The sequence below is a fragment of the Podarcis melisellensis genome (genome assembly GCF_964234715.1).
Source record: "Podarcis melisellensis genome assembly, chromosome: 4".
Classification (NCBI taxonomy): Eukaryota; Metazoa; Chordata; class Lepidosauria; order Squamata; family Lacertidae; genus Podarcis; species Podarcis melisellensis.
The window spans coordinates 104,554,577-104,564,947 of record NC_138531.1 but is presented as its reverse complement, the minus strand read 5'-3'; the positions used below and the strand labels follow the sequence as shown (position 1 = coordinate 104,564,947).

Sequence of the window (10,371 nt, the reverse complement as noted above, 5' to 3'; positions counted from 1 at the left end):
ATACAGGCATCACAGGCAGAGTCGGGGGCCCCAAGAGGAAGCACCCCCTTTCCCCGGGGTTCAGCCTGTTCCCCCAAACGGAACCTGCAAGAGAGACCCGAGCGCAAGAGGAAATTCTTTTCAGACTCTCTGCCACTGGCCGCGTCTATCACCCTGTAGACTAACCTGAATATATAGTCTTGGATCTGACCAGCGCCGGATTTACGTATAAGCTAAACAAGCTATAGCTTAGGGCCCCACTCTCTTGCCCCCCCCCGAAAATAAAGGGAAGAAACCTGGATGTACATTCCCAGAATATAAGATAAAAATAAAATAAAATAAAAGCTACATACAGCAACAGTGTTTTGTGTTGTGTAGGCTCTTGTGATGTAAGGAATGGGCCCCCAATCATTTTAAGTTAGAGCTTAATAATTATTTCCCTATTAATATACTTCTTCTTAATTGTATTTCCCTATTAATATACTTCTTCTTAATTGTATTTCCCTATTAATATACTTCTCAATCGTATTTCAGTTAATTTGATAAAATACATATTTTGTGATGTGCAAATGGCTTTATATACCCATTAGGTCCATAAATTCCCATATTCAACACAAAAAGCAGCAACAATTTGTTGTTGACAAAGGACAGCTGGACACGGAAAGGGCGCCGTTCCCTTCAGGAGCCAAGGGCCATATCAAACTGAAATCCGGCCCTGGATCTGACCAAGGTGGACAGGCGGCTCCCTTGAAGCAGGCTGCGTTTCTCTGGAATTGCCCCAAGCCCAAATATTTTGGAAATCTGCAGAGACTGACATCTCAGGTATGTCAAGGTGAAGCAAACCTTTGGAACCGAATGTAGTTTGACTTAAGATGCTGTGCTGGAAAACGCTTGAGAAGCCGGGCCAAACTCGCGCACCCCCCACAATAATTTATTATTCTTATTATTTGTGCTTTTTCTGGGGGTACACAGGGGTACGTATACCCCTAAACATTTTGTGCATCTTTGCACTTTTGTCCATTTACTGTGCAGTAGTACCTCTGGTTGCAAACAGGATCCGTTCTGGAAGCCCATTCGCAACATGAGCAGAATGAAACCTGCGTCTGTGCATGCACGAGTTGCGATTCACTGCTTCTGTGTATGCGCATGATGTCATTTGGTGTGCCTGCGCATGTGCGAGCAGCGAAACCTGGAAGCAACCCTTTCTGATACTTCCGGGTCGCCGCGAGACGTAACCTGAAGCAAACGTAACATGAGGTATGACTGTATTTATTTTACCCTGATTCGAACTACAAAATTGTGATTTTCTTGAGTCAAAATGAGAGTACCCCTATACTTTTTTTTATAGAAAAAAAGCATTGATTATTGTTGTTGTTGTTGTCGTCGTTTAGTTGTGTCCGACTCTTCGTGACCCCTGGACCAGAGCACGCCAGGCCCTCCTGTCTTCCGCTGCCTCCCACAGTTTAGTCAGACTCATGCTGATAGCTTTGAGAACACTGCCCAACCATCTCGTCCTCTGTCGTCCCCTTCTCCTTGTGCCCTCCATCTTTCCCAACATCAGGGTCTTTTCCAGGGAGTCTTCTCTTCTCATGAGGTGGCCAAAGTATTGGAGCCTCAGATTCAGGATCTGTCCTTCCAGTGACCACTCAGGGCTGATTTCCTTCAGAATGGAGTGGTTTGACAGTAAGAGCTGTTGGACAGTGGAATTTGCTGCCAAGGAGTGTGGTGGAGTCTCCTTCTTTGGAGGTCTTTAAGCAGAGGCTTGACAACCATATGTCAGGAGTGCTCTGATGGTGTTTCCTGCTTGGCAGGGGGTTGGACTCGATGGCCCTTGTGGTCTCTTCCAACTCTATGATTCTATGATTCTATTCTATGATCTTCTTGCAGTCCATGGGACTCTCCAGAGTCTCCTCCAGCACCAGAATTCAAAAGCATCTATTCTTCGGCGATCAGCCTTCTTGATGGTCCAGTTCTCACTTCCATACATCACTACTGGGAAAACCAGAGCTTTTACTATATGGACCTTTGTTGGCAAGGTGATGCGATGATTATTAATTGTTGTTATTATTAATTAAATTTGCATAAGGTTCACAGCATCCCAGTAAGGAAGGCTAAGAATCGGGAGGAGGGAAAGAAGAGACTGAAAAGCCTCGCAGCCCCCAAAGTCCCTGGGGAAAGGAGCGGATCTGGACTCCTGCGCAGCTGTCCTGCCCCCGAGACCCCCAGGAGGCGCTCCTCCTCGTTTTTTTGGGGGGGGGGATCCTGCCCGCCAGCTGCTCCTCGGCGCCCTCTGCCCATGCCTAGAAGCGCCCTCTCCCCGCGGCCTCCCCGCGCATGCGCCGAGAGGCCCCTGGCCGCACCTGGGAGGCGCCGGGGGCGGGGCCGGCAGGTGGGGGCGGAGACTGCGGCGCGAGGGGGCCCGCCCCGTGGGCGTGGCCTGGCCGGGCGGCGGCGGCGGCGGCGGCGGAGGAAGGAAAATGGCGGCTCGGCGGCGGCAGCGGAGGCGGCGACACTCAGGTGCCCGGCGGGGGGGGGCATCACCCGGGGGGAGGGGGGCTCCCTCTCGCGCCCCCTTCCCACCCCTCCTTCCAAGGGGGCCAGAGTCTGGTGCGCCTCTCTCTCCGTGGGGTGGGGGGGGCTGCTGCTGGGCCTCGGAGCCCCCTCCCCATCTCCCCCCCTCCTGCCACGAGGCCCCACCCGGGGGGACAGAGTCCCCTCCCCTCCCCCGCGTGTCCTGGGTCTTGCCTCGCGGGGGGGTCTGCCAATTTGTGGAGCGGAGCCCCCTCCCCCCTCCCTCCCCCCCCAGATGCGTAAGCGGAGGGAGAGGGATGTCTTCCCTTTACCCCCCTGGGCAAAGCTTCGGGGGGGGGCTGCTCCGTCCCTCAGGTGGGGGGGATCCCCGCCCTGCAGGCGGACCCCCGGGTGGGTGGGGTCCTTAGGGCCAAGGGTCGCCCTCCCCCCGCCTCCCTGGAAGGAAAGAGCAGGCTGCTGGCCTGGCAGCAGCCCCCCCCCCCGTGGGCCTCCCCCTCCTGCAATAGGGGGGCATCTCCGTGCTGGCCTACCTGGTGGGGGGGGGTGCTTGTGGGACCCCCCAGGGCGGAAGGGGGCTTGGGTGCAGGCGCATCCCTGGAAGAGGACTGGGGGGGCGCCAGTAAAGGGGATTCCACTCTGACCCCCCCTTCCTGCCTGCTTTCCCCCCATAGCTGCTGTGTGGATGGGACCCGAACCCTAGGAGCCTCCACTGCAAGGTGAGCGTCAGAGGGCTTTCCGGTGGGGGGGGGCTTTGTGGGTGGGTGGGGGTCGGCGCCGAGGCCTCTTGGATTGTGGGGGGGAGCGGCCCTGCTTGGCGGCCCCCCTGAAAAGAAAGAAGGGGGTCAGGACCAGGAGGCCACCCCCCAGAAGCCAGCTAAGGTGAGTTTTGTGGGGAGTGGGGGTGGTGCAAACTGGATTGAGGGCAGCTCAGGACAGCGTGGCAAAGTGGTTAGAGTGTCACCCTACCACGATCTGGGGGGGGGGGGACGGACCAGGGCTCCACCCCCCCACCTCCAAGCTCATTGGATGTGAGCTTTGGAGCCAGGCACTGGTGGTTGTTGTTGCGGCGATGAAATGAGGACTAGCCTCTTGTTGAACAAGGTTCAAATCCCCACTTGGTGACTTGGGAGGTCCTGTCGCCTGAAAAAGAGGCTTTTCCTGGCAAAGGACTTGTGGCGTTTCTTGGTGGGTGGGGGGCTGCAGACCCCCTGCATTCTCCCTCTTTTGTGTGGGGTGGGCAGCCCTTGATGGAGCCCCTAAGTGTGGGGCTGCGACATAATCCTAGTGGGCCTGACACCAGGCGCATCAAAGGGTCCACGGAACCTCTTTTCTGTTGTGTGTGGTGTCCCCCCCCCCTGGGTGAGGGGGCCCTGTTTTCTTGTGGGTGCCCCATGAGTGGGGGAGTCTGGCTGCTCTGGGTTGCCCAAAGAAGCCGATCAGTCGGAGAAGGTCCTCTTTCTCAAAAAAAAGAAGGGAAAAAAAGATTAATCTGCGGAACTCCCTGCCACAGGAGACTGAGATGGCCTTGAAAGAGGATTGGGCGGGTTCGTGGAGGAGGAGGAGAGGGCTGGACGTGGCTCCTCGGTGGAGACAAAGACCAGTTGCATTCTGGGAGGGGCTCTGGGGCTCAGATCCTGCGCCGTGGTTTTGGGGTGCTGGAAGGGGGAGTCCCTGCCTTTTCCCTGCCTCCTGCCAGCTGCGTTGTGGGCAGTGGAAGGGGCCAATCCTGCTCTGCCTCTCCTCCTCCTCCTCCGTCATTTTTCCAGATGTTCCCTGGCATGTGAGCCGAGCTGCCGGGGTCACCTTGGGACACAGCCGCCTGCACAACGTGCCCAGACAGAGGGGGGTTCTTGGGGAGGGGGGGTCTGCCCTCCGAGGGGGCACCTGCCTGAATGGGCGTTTACGCACACCTGTGCCAGCCCTGCCCTCTGAATTCCCAGCCGTCGCCTTATCCGTGGGTGGAAAGGGCACCTGGCCATGTGCAGAGTGCTTTTCTTCCCCCGGCATGGCAGCTTTCTGCCTTCCTCAGTCTCGGACAGAGCAGCTGCTTGGAATGTAGAAGATTCAATCCCCGGGTTGGGAAAGAGACCCCCACCTGAAACCCTGGACGGCCGCTGCCAGTCCGTGTGGGCAGTATGGAGCTAGATGGAGCCAATAGTCTGGCTCAGCTGAAAGCGCTTTCCTGCCCTGGCCCGCCCTGCCAGCCTGTTGTGCCCCCCTCCCTGTCACCCCCTCGGAGTCCGGCAGCGCTGCCAACTGTGCTGAGATTCCTGCCTTCTGGCGGGTTGGTCTGGATGACCTTTGGGGTCCCTTCCATCGCTCCAGCCCTCTGATTCCCGAGCTGCTCTCAAGGACATCCCGGCCCCTGAAGAGTCTCTTCCAGGCTAAATTTAGCCGCGAGGGTGTGGCGAGCCGGCCCTCGTCACCCTGGCCTGGCAGGGAGGAGGAGAGGCAGCCTCTTGGAAGGCGTCCTGGCCTGGCACCGCCCGTTGGCAGCTCCCTCCCTGGGCATGGGGCCCGGCAGTGGGCACCGGGGCAGCCGCCCGCTGGGCAGGTTTAAGCAGGGCTTTGATCCCGAGGCCTCTTGGCCGCCCCTCCAAGTCACCCCACGTGGGAGGCCCGCTTTGCCCTGCCAGCCACCCTCCGCCTTGCCCGCCTGGCATGGGCTCCTTCCTGCAGAGGCGCTGGGCACCAGGGCCCCTTCCCCACTTGTCCTGCTGGCACTCAGGTGCCTTGTCCTCCCCCGTGAATTTGCCCAGCCTTCTCTGAAAGGGCTGCCTGGATTATGTGGCTGTCGCTGACTCCTGTGGCGGGGAGTTCCCCAGCCCAACTCTGCGCTGTCTTTTCTCTGCCCTGAATCCTTCCAGCCCTGGGGTTCATTTGTTTATTTCGCGAGGCTTATACACTGCTTGATTGATAAACAAAACCAAACCTCAAGGCCCTCCGGCCGGATGGGCAGGGTATAAAAACAGTATCGATTAGGATTGAGCGGTTTACAAAAAGATAAGAAAACAGAGGAAGAATTGTGACCGGGCTTCAGAACAGAGAAAACCACCGAAACGGATTAGAATTCCTTCCGCTTCCTAAGCATCTATACAGGGTTGTGTAAACAGGGATGTTTTCAGGAGGCAACTGGTGCGGTTTCATAGGAGCGCCAGGAGAGAGGGAGAGGGTCACCAATGGGTCTTCAGCAGGGGGGTTAATATGTGGGGCAGGGAGGGGTGTGGGGGGAGCTCCTTGCAGAGACCCCCTGGCCCTGCTCCCCTCTGGGCCCCGTTTGGGACTGGGCTCTCCCCCAAAGCGCTGTGCCCACACCAGGCTGGCTGGCAAACGCGGGGGGCAGGTGACCCCCCAAATTCCTTGCCTCCTGGGCCAGCTGCCCCCCATGCCTTTGGGGAGGGAGTGGGATTGATTGATTGATCACACTCAGAAATTCAAAACGGGCAAAACCCCACCATTTGGCAAGTCAATATTGCAAAAAAAGGGGGGGGTCCTGGGCTAGGCTGAGCCCCCTCCCTCTTCCCTTCCCAGCATGCTCCTCCTGCTGCAAAGGGTTATTTCTGGCTGGCCTGACTCACAGCTCCGGCAGGGGGGGGGGCAGGGGGAGTCGGTTGGCGCCTCTGAGATCCAAATACAGCATGTCCTTTTTTGGGGGGGGGAGATTCCTGCTGTTTCTCACCTCCCTCTGCCTCTGTGGCAGAAGGTTATGTGGGTTGGGTGGGGGGCTCTCAGGAATGCCACCCTCGCCCCCCCTTCTGACCCCAAGGAAGGGTCCAGTGTGGGCTAGATTTAGTGTGTGCCCCCCCTCCCCGGCAGTGGGTGGCAGCCTTTAGCTCACCTGCTGGGCCAGAGGGCAGGGGAGGAAGTGCTGAGAAGGGCATTTTGGGGCCAGTTCTCCCACTGCGGTTCCTGCATTGAAGCGGGTTGGACTAGATGGCCTTTGGGGGCCCCCTTCCAGCTCCACAGTTCTGTTTCTGCCTAGATTTATCAGCTATTTTAAAATGAGGCTGCATTTTAAATTGCATTTTAACCTGTATTTTAAATTGGGTTTTTTTCACCTCCCTCTCCTCCCCCCCATTATGTTTTACTGTGATTTTATTTTGTTGCTGTTAGCCGCCCTGAGCCTGGGGAGGGCGGGGTATAAATAAAATTTATTATTATTATTTATTATTAGTTCTGGGGTGCCCCCCCCCAGTTTCCTTAGCCAGACTCCTGGGGCCTCATTCTGCAGGGGGGGCAGGCCAGAACGGGCATGAATACCCGCGAGGAGGGAGTGCCTCTGCACGTGCGCAGAGCGCCCTCTGCTCTCCCCTGAGCCACTCCCTGCCTGTCTGGGCCAAAGGGCATGGCTCTCTCCCTCTCTCTCTTCTCAAGACTCCAGCCTCCCCCCCCCCAGCCTCCTTGGCCCCCAGCCCAGGCCAGCGCCCTGTGGAATGTGCTGCAATTCCTGTGGGCTGGGCAGGCTCAGCCTGTGTCAGAGTTCGCCCTCGCCTCTTCTTCCGAGGGGGTGTGTGTGTCTTTGGAGGAGGTGGGGGAGGGCTGCTCCGCTGGGACCCAGGAGTCCTGGCTTGCAATGCTCATGTTTCCATCACCCCCCTTCATCTTGATGTCAGACGTGCCGGCTCTCCCACGTGAAATGAGGATTAAGACGCCCCTGCCTGGAGTCCTTCATAGCAGTGCAGAGGGGGAAGGGCCCCCTGAAGGTCATCCAGCCCAACCTGCTGCAATGCAAGGGGGCTGGTGGTCCTGCTTGGCCTCCTGCCTTGGCTTGGGGGGCTTCGAAAGGGGACCACACCAATTCGCAGAGGAGGAGGAGAAGAGATTGGGTTTGATATCCCGCTTTAAGGGTCTGCCTCTCCTGGTCTGCCCCGCAGAGGACCTTAAGGTCCATGAATAATCATAGTTTAGAGGTCCCTAAGGAAGTCAGATTATCCTCCCCCAGGCCAGGGTCTTCTCAGTGGTGGCTCCGACCTGCTGGAATGCTCTGTCCTAGGAGACCAGGGCCCTGCAGGATTGCACTTCCTTGATCTTTTATTCCCCTTCTGATCTTTTATTCCCCTTCCTCCCCTTTTTATGAAGATTCCCCGTTCTGAGACCCAGATAGGATTAACTTAGCCAGCTAGCCCTGGGGATCATCTCAAGTTTATTGGATGGATTTCCCCCCTAAATTTTGAATTCTGAATTTATTCCTATTCACGTTTTATACTGTATTTTATGCTGGGGGTTTTTTTGTAGCATCAATTAAATGTTTTTTTTTTTGTTAGCCACCCTGAGCCTGGTTTTCTGAACCGGAAAGGGCGAGGTATAAATATTTATTATTATTATTATTATTATTATTATTATTATTATTATTATTATTATTTATCACTACATGGAGTCTCAAAGCGGCTAGCATTCTCCTTTCCCTTCATCCCCCACAACAAACACTCTGTGAGGTGAGTGGGGCTGAGAGACTTCAAAGAAGTGGGGCTGGCCCAGGGTCACCCAGCAGCTGCAGGTGGAGGAGCGGAGATGTGAACCCGGTTCCCCAGATTATGAGTCCACCACTCTTCACCACTACACCACACAGAGGTGGAGAAAGGGGGCTCTCGGTGGCTCCTAGCCAGGCTAGCTGGGCTCTGACTCCACTGCCAGAAGCCACAGGAGGGGAGAGCGTTGCCCTTGTGCTTAAATCCCGCTTGCACGTTCCCTTCAGGCATCTGCTCAGGAGATTGGACTAGGTGGGCCAATGGCCTGACCCAGTGGGCTCTTCTGATGGAGCCTCCTGGCCCAGGGGCAGTCTATCTGGATTCCTGGCTTGATAGGGGCATTCGGCTGCTGTGAGAACAGGCGGCTCGGCCTGATCCTTCAGGGCCTTCTGATGTCCTTGTGAGTCTGGTGGAGGCCAGGGGTTTGTGTGGCTTGGAGAAGTTCACTGTTGGGTCCACCCCAGCCGCCTGCTTCTGTGCCTGGGGGGGGGGTCTTCCTTCCTTCCTTCCTTCCTTCCTTCCTTCCTTCCTTCCTTCCTTCCTTCCTTCCTCCTCTCCTCTCCTCTCCTCTCCTCTCCTCTCCTCTCCTCTCCTCTCCTCTCCTTGCTTCTTTCCTCTCCTTCCTTCCTTCCTTCCTTCCTTCCTTCCTTCCTTCCTTCCTTCCGCAGCCACAGCTCCTGCCCCACAATGTCCAATACTCCTTCCTGGGAGATGTTTCAGCAGAGGTGGGGTGGCCACCTGCCCGGGGGGTGGGTGAGATGACCCTGGGGGTCCCTTCCCTCTCTCCTGGCCCTGCCCGTGGGGGGCCTTCTGCTGCCCCCTGGGAGCCAGCGGTCGTGGGCACCCTGCCCGGTTTTAGAACCAGGTCCTGAACGAGGAGAAGCCACCAGATCATCTGTAGGAGGTTTTGGAGTTCAGAGCAGCTGGGGGGCCTATGCAGGAGGGGGGATGGGGGAACGGAACCCCGAGGAGCAGCGCTATGGGGTGGGTGTCTCCCCCTCCGCCTCGCCTTCCTGATCTGGACCCTCCCAGCCCCAGAGCTCTTGCTGCTGTTGCAAAAGAGAAAGCAACCTGCCCTGCAAAGCCTGTGGGACTGCTGATCCTGAGGGACCTGGTGCCTGGAGTGGATCTTAGCAACCTTTCTCCATCATTTCCCCCCTTGCAAAACACACTTGGCTTCTGGCAGAGGTATGGGGGGGGGGGAGATTCGGGTCTCCTGAGGCCTCCCTTTGCGCCTCTCAAAACCCAACTTGCTCCTAATAAATAATCCCCAAAGAGGAGATGGCAGAGTTTGAAAAGGTTCGGAAACTGAGCCAGAGATGGAGCGACTGAGAAGGGAGGCTGAAGCGCTGGGGGCTTTTTAGTTTGGAGAAAAGGCCAGGAAGCGGCGACACGGTGGAAGCGAATAAGGTGATTTCTGGGAGATTGGGGGCAGGTAAAAGGAAGGACTCCCATCCTCGGCAGACAGGTGAATCTGGGCCACCATCTCCCCCCACCTGCTGCCTCTGCTCCTGGGCAGCCTGCCTGGGATTTCGCTGCCGTCTGGGCTCCTGCTATTCCTGGAGGAAAGGCAGGAACACGATCCTCTGGGGCCTGGCTCCCGGCTGGCGGACGGGGCGGGAGGAAGGCCTTCCTTCCATCTGCCCCACACCCTTCAGCTTTCTTGGATCTCCACGACTTCTGGAATTAGGAGAGAGAGAGAAAAACAGAGCCAGCCTGGATACTCGCCTTCGATGGTCCTCTCCTCCTCCCTCAGTTGGTTGGAAGCTCTTTTAAAGCCATCTGGGCTGGGGGCTTCCTGTGGGAGGGAGTTCCACAGTCCCACTTCCTCTGGTCTGTCCTGAGCCTCCCCACGTTCAGCTGGAGGTCTGCGAGTTCTCCTTGCCGTGAATAAGTACAACAAGTACCCAAGTCGACAAGTACCTATCCTTTACCCCCCTTCATTTTATTTATTTGTTTGTTAGCATTCTCATATTACATCAGTAAACGTTGTCATTTTACGTTACAGGACTTACTATAATATAATTTCCAACATGAATACAAAACTTATATGCAAATTTTATATACCTAGAAAGAAAATGAAATAAACAAAAAAACAAAACAAAAACAATTCTCCCCCTCCCAAAATCGTACACATACCAACACACTAAACTTCCTGTCTATCCCGTTGTATATTCTTCTTTTACAAGTGAGTGTACTCTTATCATTGTATATTTTATCTAATACATTCCTATATCAATCTGTGCTCCTAGTCTTATTTCTCAACTCGGTCTCACTCCAACGCCAATCAAATGCGACAAGTGTCTGTCCCGTTGCCTCTCCCTTTCTCCAAGCTAAGGACTCCCAAACGCCCCACACTTTCCTCGCAGGAGCCACTTGGATCCTCTCGGTT

At 56.1% G+C, this 10,371-nt stretch overlaps 1 protein-coding gene across 1 annotated transcript in view; it reads left to right on the top strand.

Annotated features, from left to right (window-relative positions):
- Positions 1-2,414: 2,414 nt before the first annotated feature.
- The window catches only part of FHIP1B (FHF complex subunit HOOK interacting protein 1B), a 31,130-nt gene continuing 23,173 nt past the window's right edge, over positions 2,415-10,371 (top strand). The window contains exons 1-2 of the mRNA XM_081909628.1: positions 2,415-2,496; positions 3,183-3,227. The gene's annotated coding sequence lies outside the window, so the exon portion shown is untranslated. The remainder of the gene's footprint in view (positions 2,497-3,182; positions 3,228-10,371) is intronic.